Source organism: Microcaecilia unicolor, chromosome 4 (genome assembly GCF_901765095.1).
Source record: "Microcaecilia unicolor chromosome 4, aMicUni1.1, whole genome shotgun sequence".
NCBI lineage: Eukaryota > Metazoa > Chordata > Amphibia > Gymnophiona > Siphonopidae > Microcaecilia > Microcaecilia unicolor.
The window spans coordinates 83025065-83040492 of NC_044034.1; the positions used below are offsets into that span (position 1 = coordinate 83025065).

The 15428-nt window shown below is 42.2% G+C and overlaps 1 protein-coding gene across 1 annotated transcript in view; it reads right to left on the reverse strand.

Moving 5' to 3' along the window:
- The window catches only part of DCLK1 (doublecortin like kinase 1), a 625924-nt gene that overhangs the window by 569262 nt on the left and 41234 nt on the right, over window positions 1–15428 (reverse strand). The gene's annotated exons all lie outside the window — the stretch shown is intronic.

Genomic DNA, 15428 nt, shown 5'->3' on the forward strand with positions numbered 1-15428 from the left:
ATCTAAACAGTCCCCACACAATAATCAAAGCAACTCAGAGAGGTCATGGTGGCCATTTTGTGAAAGGAGCCACGATGGGCAGGAGCAAGTGGACATCACTTCTGCCCACAGGACCCTACTAGATGACCAGGGATAAAAAAAACAAAAAGGTAGACTTGGGGGGGGCTATAAGGGTGGGGAAGTCTGGTCTGGGACTTGCTAGCTTCGAGGGGAGGGGAGCAAGGTAGGAATCAGTGGGAGATGAGGGAACAATTTGTTTTTATGTGGGTCTCACTTGATATTCACCCAGGGCTCACATAAGGGTTTTATGAAATATTGGCCAGGACCCATATAAGCCCGGTGGCTTCCATATAATGAATTAGCCTGGATATTCAATGTCAGAGCCCATTTGAAAAAAATGTTGACTGTCACAGGCTATTGACTGGCCCAAATATCAACTGGCTCATTTATAGGGGTAAATGTTTAGAAATTGCTCTCAGTATGCATATACTATAAGGAATAAAATAAAGTTTAATATTTAGAAGTTGATAATTTGTACTGGATCATTCTGGGAAATGCGGTCTTGGGATGGTATAACTGTTCAGTTTAATATTCAAATTATCAGGGAAAGAGAGCTAGAGACTTGGAGTTGGAAGTTACTTGAAGGGGGTGAAAAGCTGAAGGTTTGCCTAGGACACTAACCCCCTGTTTACTAAGCCACACAGCAATGCTGAAGGGGGTAACACTCTTGCATCAGCTCTGAATAAATAATGAATAAAACAAACTAAAGTAATATTTTATTATCACTACCAAAGCCTCAGTTTTACAAAATCCCCAAGCTACGGTATGACAAGTGGCCAAATATTTAAAGATCTTGAAATCGATATTTTTCTCAAGCTTAACACCCTCTTTCCCATTTAAAAAACAAAAACATACAAAATATCCAGGCCAGGGGAGATAGCTCTGTCATAGAGGAATTCGCATCTGTGCATGATTTTGGTACACCTCTAAATTTAAAAGAGTATAGATCATGGTGGTACACATTATAACTGTCTAGTGTGCAAGGAAAGCAATGGTGCTAAGCAGCTGTTACAACCCTACAATGCAACTGCTCTTTCAAAGATTAGATGAAGAACACAGGGAAAGGGAGAGTGTTGGATTCTATATGGGAATTTGTATATGCATCTATTCAAAGTGGTCAAATCACTGCAGGGCAGATTGGATGGGCTGTTTTGGCCTTTTTCTGAGCATACAGCAGCTTACAGCTCTGCTTTAAAATTGAGATATAGAGATAAAACAGTTCAGCTGCTTTTAGTGGTCTATGGCACTACACAGGCCTTGTGACACGGTCAATCCAAAACAAATTAAAATAATATTAGGAATTCATCAAACACATTTTTAAAGAATTTTCTACCTGTGTACATCATATTTTGCAAGGATGTTATCTATTAAGTCAAGGTTATGGTCACCGTTCATGTACAAGGGGAGAGACGTCCATAATTAATGGACTGCACTGCTATGTATGAGCTACAGAAAAGCATAGGTCACACATGGTCAGTGAGAATAAAACCTTTGCTTAATGAATAACCACAATATAGTCTCTCTGGATTGCCATTGCATAACCTTGTAGAGAAAAACTCTTATTTCACCGATCATTAATACATTTCAAGTAAGCTGTGAAAAAGACATCCAAGTAGGAATTATGTCTGTGCCCTGAAAATAGCAGATACAACTCAAGGTCAGGTATACACAAAAAGTAGCACATATGAGTTTATCTTGTTGGGCAGACTGGATGGACCGTGCAGGTCTTTTTCTGCCGTCATCTACTATGTTACTATGTTTGCTTTAGAACTTACAGATAAGGATTGGCAAATACTGGTGCAGAAGTCCATCTCTGACCAGCCAGCTGTAATTAACATTACCAAGGCAGTAATTCAAATGAGCTGCATTCCCAGCCGATTGTGTCAAAGATGCTTTTCCAGCTTTCTCAAAGCTTACAGCCTGCTATGGCTGCCTTAGGAGCAAAATCCCAATTCCAAACCAAATACACAGAGGATGTCTATTGGATGTCGAAATCACTTAAGACCATGTTATTTGGAAAAGCTTATCCAAAGGACTCAGCATGTATCTCCTCTGCTTGATATAAAACAAAAAGTGAGGAGAGTGAATGAGGATACCAAAAAAATATGTCGGGTCATTTTTATGTATATTATGTTACTTTTTAATTTTTATTTTTCATGTGAATAAATATTTTTTTGGTATCCTCATTCACTCTCCTCACTTTTTGTTTTATATCTCACGGTTCCGTGAGGGTTTTTACCTCCTTTTTTGTTTTAGTTTTTATTCTCCTCTGCTTGATACACATCAATCTATCGACAATTTTGGACACATCCACCCTTCCCTCCTCTCCCCCGGTTTACATGCTCCTTCCGTCCCTTCCCCATCTTCCCCATTATTTCTTATGTAGGTTTTCTGTTGTATTAGCTTGATTTTACTGCATGGCATCTGCCTCTGCGGTGCGCTGTGAGATGTGGGGTATAAATGAGATAATAAATAAATAAATAAATTTAGAAGATGAAAAGTTTTCATACTTATGACTCATGAGCTATTAGAACTTATCTGCAGGACAAATGTTTCACATCTTCTCTCCCTCATCTTTTATCAAGCTGCGCTAGAAAGTGGCTGGTGCTGCGATTAGCACATGGGTTTGCCACATGCTCTGGCCACTTTCTAGCATGGCTAAAAAATGGCCACGGCCGTGGGGGTTTTTAATGGCCACGTGCTAATTTCCCCATTAGCACATGGCCATTACCGCTGGGAGCCCTTACTGCCACCTATTTAGGAGGCGGTAAGGGCTACTGCCCTACTCCTGTGCTAATCAGGTAATATGCAATAATGTGCCCGCGATACCCACTTAGGGGGAGATTCTATTTATGGCACCTAAAAAAATTGGAGCTGAAATCAGTGATGAATAAGCATATTCTATAATCGGCGCCTGATTATAGAATATACTTAGTTGATTTTTCAGTGCCTAAATCTATGCGCATCCATGTACACCAATGAAAATGTGGTGTAAATCCTGGCACATAGATTTAGGTGCACTGGGCCATATTCTATAACTAGGTGCGTAAATTTTGGAACGCCCACAAAACGCCCGTTCCCTGCCTATAACTTTGCCCCTTTTTACTTGCATACATTACAAGTTCAGCACACATAGTTACAGAATACGCTTAGCGAGTTGTGCGCCTAAATTCTAATCAGTGCCAATTAGTGCTCATCAATGCTTGTTAAGAGCTGTTATTAGCTCTCATTAGTTTGTTAAACTTGTTATGTTATGAGCATAGTTATAGAATCAGCGTAGATCTCTAGGCGCGCTATATTTAATTCAGGGGTTAGTGCCAGTGGCGTACCAAGGGCGGGGCGATGGGGGCGGTCTGCCCCGGGTGTCAGTAGGTGAGGGGTGCTCCGCTGGTGCCGCAGTCCCCACCTGCCTACCAGCTCCGTCGACAGACGACCCTCTTCTCCTCCCACCCGGCACCCAGCCTTTAAAAAATATCTATGAAGCGGCAGTGCAGCGCCTCACGTCTGCTCTGCATTTAAAAGAAGCAAATTGCCTCATTGCGTTGGCCCTTCCCTCACTGTGTCCCGCCCTGCGATGAGGGATTTGCTTCTTTTACATGCACAGCAGACGCGAGGCAAATATTTTTTAAAGGCTGGGTGCCGGGTGGCAGGAGAAGAGGGTCGTCTATCGATGGAGCTGGTAGGCAGGTGGGGACTGGGTCTGGGAGGGGGGCTCAGATGGGAGAAGGGGCCTGGAGCTGGAACTGGGGTCTGAGAAGGGGGCAGGAGGGAGAATGGGGCCATGCCTGGGGCAGGTGAGAGAATGGGTCTGGGGCTGAAAGGGGGGGGGGGTTTAATGCAAGGTATGTGGATGACGGGGACTGGAACTGGGGGCTGAAAAGGAGGGTAGGTGGGATAAGGGGGCTAGTACTGGAACTGGGGGGCTGAAGCTCGGGACTGGTGGGAGAAAAGGGCTGGGGTCGAAACTGGGGACTGGGGGCTGAAAAGGGGACAGGGAGAAGTGGCTGGAGGTTGAAGCTCAGGACTTTTGGGAGAAAAGGGCTGGGGCTGAAACTGGGGTCTGGTGGGATAGTGGGGCTGAAACTGGGGGCTGAAAAGGGGAGGCAGGTGGGAGATGTGGGCTGGGGCTGGAACTAGAGGCAGGTGGGATAATGGGGCTGGAAATGGGGGCCGAAAAGAAGGGGCAGAGAGAGAGAGAGAGAGGGGACAGATCCTGGATGGAAGGGGGAGCAAGATGGAGGGCAGACCCTGAATGGAAGGGGGAGCGAGAGGGAGGGCAGACCCTGGATGAATGGAAGAGGGAGATCAAATGGTGGATTGAAGGGGCAGAGAGAAAGGGCAGACAGTAGATGGAAGGGGGAGAGAGGGCAGACGGGCAGATGGTGGATGGATGGAAGGGAGAGAGAGGGCAGACAGTGGATGGAGGGGACAGCAGAGAGGGCAGACACTGGATGGCAGAGAGAGAGAGCGAAGACAGATGCTGGATGGAAGGAAGACAGTGAAAAGAAGATGAGGAAAGCAGTAATAAGAGACAACAAACTGTATATAAAATATATATTTTTATTTTTTTGCTTTAGGATAAAGTAGTATTGTAGATGTGTTAATAAATGTTTATAAATAGAACATGTAAATAAGGAAATCTTATTAATCTAAAATTATTGGACTAATTTTAATACATTTTGACTAACCTTTGGAGAACAAAACCCCCTTCCTCAGGTCAGGATAGGATACTGTAACAGCACTATACTGTATTGACCTGAGGAAGGAGGTTTTGGCTTCTGAAAACTAAATGTATTAGTCCAATAAAATGGTATTATTTTATTTTCTATATTTGTTTTATTTCTATTTGTTAATTTGTGAAGTGGTGATTGGTATTTGTTAGTTTTTTCAAATTTACATATGCTGTCTTTATATTTTGCACAGTACTAGGGGACATTTTCTGTTTCTGTGGTGTTGCATTGTATGCAGAGTCTGGCATCTTGGGGGTTCAGTTTAATTTTTGTCTACATAGAAAGTTTATGATTACTTATTCTATAGTGGATTAGGGTGTATCTGTGTTTGTGAAAAAGACATGGCTTTCAGTTGGCATTGACTGTGCAGGATCGACAATCTGTATTATTCTGTCTGGTTTCATTTTACAATAGGTGAATTGATGTTCTAGTGCTCACTGTAGTGTTTAAGATGCTTTTCTTTTCCTTGTGTGACTCGTAGAAATGACTGCTTATGGTATGGTAGAATTGCTCTATAGGTCCTGAGTGTTTTGTATTGTCGGTATGCCTAGTACTGGATTTTGGTGGGGGGTGTTAAAAAATGACCAGCCCTGGGTGTCAACTACCCTAGGTACACCACTGGTTAGTGCAGGCATGCCTATTCTCTGCCCCAGACATGCTTCTTGTGACAAAAAATAAAAAATATTTTTTTACCATGGGAGTAGCAAGCACTGCTGGCCAAACTACTGCAGGATGCCTCAGACGTCCTGCGGTAGTGCTCTTTTACTGTATGGTAGGCCCGCATTAGGCCTACCACACCTTAGTAAAAGTGTGCATTGTTTTTTCTTTCTTTTTTTTTTTTTTGAGAGGTGGTTTCTACCTAACATTTCTTATGAAGTTTGAAATAAAATCTTAACATTAATTACCATGTTGTGTCTTATCACTGACAGTACACCATCTGTGCATACTTTGCTCTTTACATTAATTTGCAATGGGAAACTGTGCAAGTGGAATATATTTTTAAATCTCCATGATGGCGACTCTTTCATCCGTATGTTCATCAGAAATTTAATACTCTGCAATGAGAAGTAAATTTCTTGTTCTTGAAACCAGGTGGTTTCTATTCTAACCATTCTTACATTGACCTCTACCTAACATCCCTCATCTGGCTTCTAATTGTTTGCTTTTAGGCTTTTCTATTTAAATTAAATGGAACATTTATTGTTACCCATCCCCCCCCCCCCCAAGTTCTTTTGAGATGAATAATCATTTGCTTGTCTTCGGGGATGTTTCCTTAGGTATATGGACCCATTTAGTATTTGGTAGGCAGTTTTGTAGCTATTTTTATATTCTGTTATTTATTGTTGATATTATACTGTAATATTTATATTATACTCTATTATTTATTTAAATAATTCTATTGTACGGTTTTATAAATATGAATGATAAACTATTGCATACAAGCTGTGAAAGGTTGTGGAGTAGCAGCCTAATGGTTAGTGCCGTGGACTTTGATCCTGGGAAATTGAGTTCAATTCCCACTGCAGCTCCTTGTGACTCTGGGCAAGTCACTTAACCCTCCATTGCCCCTGGTACAAAATAAGTACCTAAATTTATGTAAACTGCTTTGAATGTAGTTGCAAAAACCTCAGAAAGGCAGTATATCAGTCCCATTTCTCTTTCCCTATATTTCTCGGACTCAAACTGATGAATTAGTATCTTCTCCAGATACATTATCAATTTTTGCAAGCTTCTGAATTAGCTTTATTCCCTTCAGACTGTTTAACACATACACCTTTATTTCTCTCATATATGTACATCAGAGCCTGGAACATGCCCTAAGAACAGATTCTTTCATATAGAGAATGTAGTCAGGGAAGAGGCATTATTGGTTCAGGATTTTTAAAATAAATTATAATGTCACTTCTGTCAGGAAAAGTCCAGGGAAATATTTACAACACTTGTTATAAAGAAGATAAAATAAAGTATGATCTAATAAGGCACAAAGAATGGTCAATTGCTTGACAGTTAAGATTCAATGCAAAAAAGACACTGCAGAATCATTCATTAAGGGAGCAGAAATCCACATGAGAAAAACTTGATGGAAGTGAGATACTGATAAGCACAAAACAGAAAAGGACATATCTGATTATCCAGGGGGTGAAAAAATAATCAGGGAGGAAGTTATCAATGGGTTATTTTACCACACGTTGTGATATTTTAGCACAGGGCCCCCATTTTATGCAATGAGATGAGGGGTATAGTTTGGGGGGGGTGAGGGGGGCATTGCCCCCACCCAAACCAACTGCCTATCTGGTATCCCAACTAGAGAGTTGCATGGGGACAGAAATCCAACCCGTCCACTGCCCATCCCCACTGGAATCCAACCCATCCCCATTCGTCCCCATAGGGAATCTAACCCATCCCCATCCATCCCCATGGGGAATCTAACCCATCCCCGCCCATCCCCATGGGGTATCACCCATCCCCGCAAGAATGTAACCTGTCCTTACCCACAAGAATTTAATGGTACATTAAAAAAAATTCTTTTCAGCTCTCTCAGTCTCTGGGTTTGAGCCGCAGCACTGCAGGCAAGGAAGGAATGGAAGTTGGAACACTCTGGTGCGCACATATAAGACTTCTCTGATTCACTGGCTCTGTGTGCTATGAGATCACTACATGCACGCGCCAGTAGGTCAGATGACATCTGATGCTTATGCCTATGTCAGAGCTGAGGTCTGCGCCTCAACCCGGAAACAGAGAGGATTAATAGTAATAGTAAATGACAGCAGATAAAAACTGGATCGGTCCATCCAGTCTGCCCAATAGTCAATCATTATCAATTCATGATTAAATCAACAATGAATGTGACATTATATACTCGATTATGGTCTTTCTGTGGCATTTCTGGGACATAGACCATAGAAGTTCGCCTGGCCCTATTATGTTCCACCTGCTGGAGTTGCCCTCAAAGCGCACTCCAGCCTATTCATCTTCTCATTTGCGGGACACAGACCAGAAAAAGTCTGTCCAGCACTGTTCTCATGTTCCAGCCACTAAAGTTGCTGTGTAAACCCTTTCCAGCCCATCCAAAACCAGATTGCCATATATGAGACACAGACCGTACAGGTCTCCCGGTATCGGCCCTAGTTCATCACAGCCAGAGTCACCTTGTAAGTGTCACGCGGCACATCCACACACATGCAGCCAATTAAGTTTAGGTTTTTTATAACTTCCATTTTCTAAATACAGATCCTCTGTGTTCATCCCATGCCTTTTTGAATTTCATCACCATTTGTAACTCTACCACCTCCTTAATGGAGGCTTTCCACATCTGTGCTGTTAAAGCAAGGAGGAGGAGGAGGCAGCACTCAAAGAACTTGGTACTCGGTAGGTGAGAGGCTGGCGCAAGTGCAGCATACACTTCCACGGGAACCCCACAGGAACTGCTTCTGTCCCCACGGGATCCCCGTAGAACTGCTTCCGTCCCTGCAAACCCCGTTCCCGTGCAATTCTCTAATCCCAACCTTCCTCCCCATGGGATCTGGTACACTGGCTGTCCTCCCACTCCCTGCACTGCTGCTCTCCTTAAACCTTCCAGACCACCAGCAGCGTCAGTAATGTAAGCACACTGCCTTCATGACCCAGAAGCTTTCCCTCTGCTACAACTTCTTGTCCCGCATAGGTAGGATGCTGCAGTAGAGGTATAGGTTCCAGGACAGCTGGAGGTAGTGTGCTTAGCTCACTGACGCTGCCGGTGGCCATGAAAATTGAAGAAGGGAAGCTGTACAGGGAGTGGGAGGGCAGTCAGTATACTGGATCTTGCAGGGGGAGGGGTGGAGGAAGCAAGAATGCCACACACGCGGGGGGGGGGGGGGGGGGGAGGGAGAGAAAAAGAACCAACACATCATCAGGGAGGTGAAGGATAGAAATGCCAGACTGCAAAGGGGGAGGGGGAGGGAAGGAATATAGATGCCAGACTGGGAATGGGGGGGAGGGGAAGGGAAGACGATAGAAGTCAGACCTTGGGGCAAGGCAGAGGAGGGAAGAAGGAAGGGTAAAGGAAAGGGAAGGAGATTGATGCCAGATGGTGGATGAGTGTGAAGGGGAAGGGAAAGAGAGAGAGAGATGACAGACCATGAGGGGGAAGGGAAGGAGAGAGCTGACAGACCATGTGGGAGGGAGTAGGAATGGAAGGAGAAAGCTGTCAGACCATGGGGGTGGGCAGGGGAGAGGAGAAGGGAGGGATAGAGCTGACAGACTACAAGGGGAAGGGAAGGAGAGAGAAGCCAGACCATGGGGGGGAGTGGGAAGTGAAGGAGAGTGATGCCAGACCATTGGGGTGGGGGGAAGGAGAAGTGAAGGAGAGAGATGCCAAAACATAGGGGAAAAGGTTGCCAACTGGCTGGTTTAGCAATGGCCAGGCCAGCAGACCCTTAAAGCCAGCACCACAAAAGCCAGTTTTTTTCTGCCTCAGGCTTCCCGCCCCCTGTCCCTGTGGGTCTGACTGGTGACATCTCTCCTCCTCTTTCCACGGTCCTTGATTCACAGTGAGCTGTGGGCAGCACTGAAGGCATGCTGCCCCAGCCCGTCTCGCTACTTGGTCCCACTTGCAGGAAGTTGAATCTGAAAAGGCGGGACAAAACAGCAAGGTGGACCAGGACAGCCGGAAGTAGCATACCTTCAGTGCTGCCCATGGCTCACTGCTCATCAAAGGAAGAAAGTGAGAGACCAGACCAGAAAGGGTGAGAAATGCTAGACCCACGGTGAGGGGGAAGGGGGAAGTGAGCAGACCAGAGGATGTAGAGGAACAGATGGTGAAACACTGGAGGGAGGGAGGATGAGAGAGAGAAAAATGCTGGACTGCAAGGGGGGCCAGGGGAGGAGAAAGGGGATATGCTGGACAAGGGATGGAACAGGGACACCGAGAAAAGGTGCTGGGCATGGAGAGAGTATAGTGGCAGGGACACAGAGGGGCAATGCTTGACATGGGGTGGGGGGAAGTAGGGACACTGAGAAGGCAGATGAACAAGTGAGGAGGAGAAATGCTGAATAGGACAAATAAGGGACACAGGGAGGAAATAGGTGGTGGAGATGGAGTGAGAAAACATGTCAAGTGGACAGGAAATTCTGACAAGAGAATTAAAAATAAAAAGCAGAAAAGAGACACTGGGACCAAAGCAAATGAAGAAAAGAAAATGCTCAAACACATCAGCGTCTATATTTCTAGTATTGCTGTATGCACAGAGCCTGACTTCTTGAGGTTTCCAATTCAGTTTTTGCCTGCATATCCTTATTACTGATGTGTAGTCCTTTGTTTCATATTTGTTCATGGTCTGTCAGAGTTTTGCACATGTGACAAAGGTGCGGTATTCTGCTAGCATGTGGTTTCTATTCTGCTTACTATTTTTATTTATTTTATTTATGCATTCTTGTATCCCACTGTTATCCAAAAACAAGTTTTGTCTCAAAGTGACTTACAAACTACATTCTGGTTAACAGTTACAGTATTAGTTTGCAAATTATCAGAGATGCAAATTCCCAAAAGTTAACATAAACCAATTAATACATTCAAAATAAAATAGTTTTTCTACCTTTGTTATCTGAGCATTTAATTTTCTATTCACTTTGGTCTTAGTGTCTCTCGTCTGTTTTTCTCTGGGTGGGGGGTTCCCTGTCTTTGCAGGGTCTCCTGTCCATTTGACATTTCCTCTCTCTCCATGTCCACCATCCATCTTTCTTCTGCGCCCCTATCTATCTTGTCTAGCACCTCCCCTCTGTGTCCCTGTCCCTATCCCTTTCTTCACATTTAGCATTCAGTAGAGTGCAGGAGTAGCCTAGTGGTTAATGAAAGGCCTGAGAACCTAGGGAACTGGGTTTGATTCCCACTGCATCTTCTTGTGACTCTGGGCAAGTCACTCCACTCTCCATTGCCCCAGGTACAAAGTAAGTACCTATATATAATACTTAAAGCGCTTTGATTGTAACTATAGAAAGGCAGTTTATCAGATCCCAACACCTTTGCCTTCTCAGTCTCCCTATCCTCCCCTACCTTCTGTGTTCCTACCTTGACCTGTCCTGCATTTCCTCCCTATGTTTCCCTCTGTAATCAGCATTGCCTCCCACTCACCCCTCTGTTTCTCTCCCTTCCTATCATTGTCCCATTTTCTCTTTCCTCCCATCCCTTATTATCCAACGTCCTCCAGGTTTACCGTGAAGTCAGTAAGTTTCTCCGACTCGTCCGCTTGAAATACCATTTCCGACACCGGTATCCCACCCAAATCTTCCTTGGTGAAGACCGAAGCAAAGAATTCATTCAATCTCTCCGCTATGTCTTTGTCTTCCTTGATCGCCCCTTTTACTCCTCGGTCATCCAGTGGCCCAACCGATTCTTTTGCCGGCTTCCTGCTTTTAATATACCGAAAAAATTTTTTACTATTTTTTTTGCCTTTAATGCTATCTTTTTTTCGTAATCCTTTTTGGCCTTCTTTATCTGCACCTTGCATTTGCTTTGACACTCCTTATGCTGCTTCTTGTTATTTTCAGACGGTTCCTTCTTCCATTTTCTGAAGGCGTTTCTTTTAGCCCTAATAGCTTCCTTCACCTCACTTTTCAGTGGTTGGGGCTCGAGAGGTTTAGCTTCTCCAAGCCTCTTATATGGGGTGCCTATAAAAGTGGCATATCTCTTTTAGATGAAGATGTCATTTGCTACTAATTACATCTTTTCCTGAAATAAACAGAGCCCTATTTACAAAAGAAGTACCTGCACAGTTGGGTAACTCTTGTCATATGTTCTGCTCATTCAATGTGCAACCGTTTCATACTTCAAAAAAAGATCAATTAAGCATGCACTCATAATCAAAACGTGTGCAGTCCCAAGCAGATTAAGACAGTTGGTGGTCTTCCTGGCACCATTCAATCACTCAACTTAGAAATTATTCCAAAGTCTAAAATAACAAATAATCTATTTTGCAACCATTCAAAAATAAAAAAAGCAAATATAGAATATTAACACCCATAAATCTAATTCCAGAAATTAAAAAAATGATGTAACACTGATACAGATATGTAGACATTACAACTCTGTGGCTGGAACTCAAAGTGCTAAAAAATGTTTGTTTTCTTTAGCTTCCTGTGTCATTTATGGGAATTTTCATTTTGTTTGGGTTTTGTTGTTTTGTTTTGTTTCAGTTGGCTTATTTTGAATATTTTTATTATTTAATGCAAAAACTAAATTACAAAACCAACTAAATAAAATTTACAAAACAATATCATCATCAATTCACAATAAAAAAAACCATAAAACATCTCAAGCGTCAATCAACATATAATGATTCAACAACTCCCATTTGCTTTTTCATTTAGGTACCAGTAAGAACATTTCCTCTAATATCTTCTCATATTTTCTAAATAAACAGACCCATTGCCACCATAGAACATGTGCATCACTATTACCCTTCCAATGATTTACAATAACTTCATTGAAAGGATTGGTGGGGGCATGGTCTCCATTGTATTTGTCCCGGTGGGGTAAAATGAAGACTATCAAGATGGTGTTAACGCCAAAAATTATGTTTGAAGTATATTACCATTACTTTCCCCAGCAGCTTTTTAGAAGACTCTGGTAAGCATTATTTCTAAACTTCTCTGGCTAAATCGTCCTCCAAGGATTGCATTGTAGAAGTTGCAGCAAGTTAGGGAATTGTGGGAGGGGGGCAGTGAATTTACCTAATCCTGAACATTATCAACTGTTATTTCTATTCTGCTCAATTTGAAAAAATTGTATTTCTTGCATTGTAACTTACTACAGTGTTATTGTAAGCCACTTTGAGCCTGCAATCAGTGGGAAAAGGTGGGATACAAATGTGATAAATAAATAAATCATTATGCCTTCAAGCTATGGCAGGGTGGCTATTGGTTTCTATAATTATTTATTTATTTGTTGGTATTTATTAACTGCCTTTCTGTAGAGATTCATCGAAGGTGGTGTACAGTAGGTACAGTTTAACACAAAACTTATAATTTTAACAGCATAACAATAGTAAAATAACCAAGAATAAAACATAAATTCAATAACTGAGGTAATCTTGAAACTGCATATTGAAACCTAATAATAGAGCTACCGTGAAACAGTATCAAAAATATACTCATTTAACAAACCTGCCAATTTGGCTACTGGTAGAAGAGTCTATGGTGTCACCAACTCACCTATCTGGTGGGGATAAGCGCCTGTTCTAAGGGAAAGCAATTTCCTGTCATAATGGCTATTATAACTGCTTTCCAGAGGCTTGAGGAGCAGGGGAGGGAATGGGGGAACGCTGATGGGAAGTCTACTTTGGTTATTTGGAATAAACCAAAGGTACAGATAGCAAGTAAGCCAGTTCATTGCAGCACATATGGCTCTTGGGACAGCTGTTACATGATGGGAATTTTAAAACCTTTCAAATGCTGCAGGAGGAGTTTGGCCTGCCAGACTCCCAGTACTTTGCCTGGTTGAAGTTGCAAAGTTCACTTCGTGCTTCCAAGCTGGATTTGGGAAAGGTTGCTAATTCACGGTGGCTTCCAGCTTTATTTGGCAAAATTATGGCTTCATCTGGTGCAGCATCTGCGATTTATAAATGGATTCAGTGTATGACCAACAAAGTTTGTATTGGGATGCAGCAAGTGTGGCAATATTATTTGCAAGACAGCCTAACAGAAGCTCAGTGGCAGTTCTTTTGGTTATATGTTCGATTTTTTCAGCATCAATCACACAGTCAATTTTTTTTTCCTTTTTCATGGTTCTCTGTGGATGCCCTTTAAAACAAATAAATGTAGAAAGGAAACTAATGACTTGCTGGTCTTGTAAGGGGTCAGTTGGAGCTTTGACTCATTTGATATACGAGTGTCCAAATTTGCAAGTCTATTAGAAGGATGTGTGGCAAAGATAACAGCTATTTTGAGAACAGACATTGATTTGTCGCTGAAGGTCATTATTTGGAAGTCTTTAATTCTTTCAGCTGCCATTCCACAGTCTACCAAGTGTCTTTTTGATATTTTAATTACAGTGGTACTAAAAGTTTTATATTGTTTTTTATTTTTACTTTTACCTTTTGGGAATAACATTGTTAGTAGTGAACACTTCTTCCGAAAAGAGTGTGCATTTTTTCCCAATAATGCACACTATTTACAACACGGGAAAAAACCTGAAATTTATTTTTTTCCTGCCATTTCAGACAAAAAATGACATGTTATTTCAAATGAATGCACATGCACAGCCCTAAGGATAATAATCCACCATGCATTACAAGTGTGAGACTCCCCCTGTATGTATTCATCTACAGTGTTTGAAAATAAGACCAGCAAACCCAACCCTTTTGCTGTTGGTCAAGACATTTCAAACGCATTACTTGTAGATCAAAAATGGAATAGAATTATTTTTTAAATTGCTTTCTTCTTTATTTCTTGAGCAATATTTCAGAAGTGCAAACAGGAAATAGCAGTGATTGGAGAATTTGTTTTTCCTCTTCTCTTTGCCCTCTATCTTTAATCTCTCCACCCCAAACATCATACCCCAAATTCTATATATGGCACTCAAAATTGGGCACAGAAATTTGGAGATGCACCCAATCTGCATGCACAATTTAATTGAATAATCAGCCAATTAGCACCAATAATTGGGTATTATCTCAATTATTGGCGCTAATTAGCAACAATTTGAATTCACGCATGCATCTTCCTAGTTGCTGTTCTATAAGAATGCACATGTAAAGTTTTGAGTGTGGATCTGGAAAGGGGGTGTGGCCACAGGATTAGCATAGACGGGCCAGGGGCATTCCTAGAATTTGTTTACAGTATTATAGAACACAGAAGATCCATGACTAATTTAGGCATGAGGATTTATACCAGGTTTCACTGGGTGTATATCCTTGCACCCAAAATGGGTGTGGATCCTGGCACCAAGCCGTATTTATAAACACATATTTATGGAATAGCGCTTATTTTTTTTCAGTGCCCAAATTTGGGCGCCATTTACTGAATTTAGCCTATACCCTGGCAGCTCCTCCAAAGAATTGCTCATTGGCTAGCAGATACCACCATGGTATTGGTAACCAAATTCCCTCCCTCGCATGGCCTCAATACACCACTCACACAGCACCCCTAGGGTTAACCAGAATTCGGTCTCATGAACCCCAATGCAAGAGATACAACCTGAAACAGGGAGCTAATGCAGATATGATCAGTTTGAAATCCTAAGTAGTGACCTTGCATGGTCCCTGTATCCATATAAGTGCCACAGTCTGAATAGAATTCAATTGATTTGCAGTGTACAGTATATACATTGTCATTTGTGACCAATTATATCCAGTAGATGAGAGTTACGCTAAGGATGATTAGCAAAAAGAGGGTGTATCCTGCAGCTCAGAGAATTACAGGGAAGTTCTGTAGATAACCTGAAAAATGATGACTTTTCAGAAAAATTAGCACAAAGTGTATATTACTACTTAGTAGAAATATTTTTGAAATATTGCACAGTACACCAGTGGTATAGTTTTTTGTTTATCATTTCTTTTAAGTCACAGATTATTGCTGGCCTTTATTGTTGCATGTCAACAGAAAGTTCTGATGCACTTTGTTCGTTGTTCAAATGGTCCCTGAAATATGAGTTCATAAGGGCGC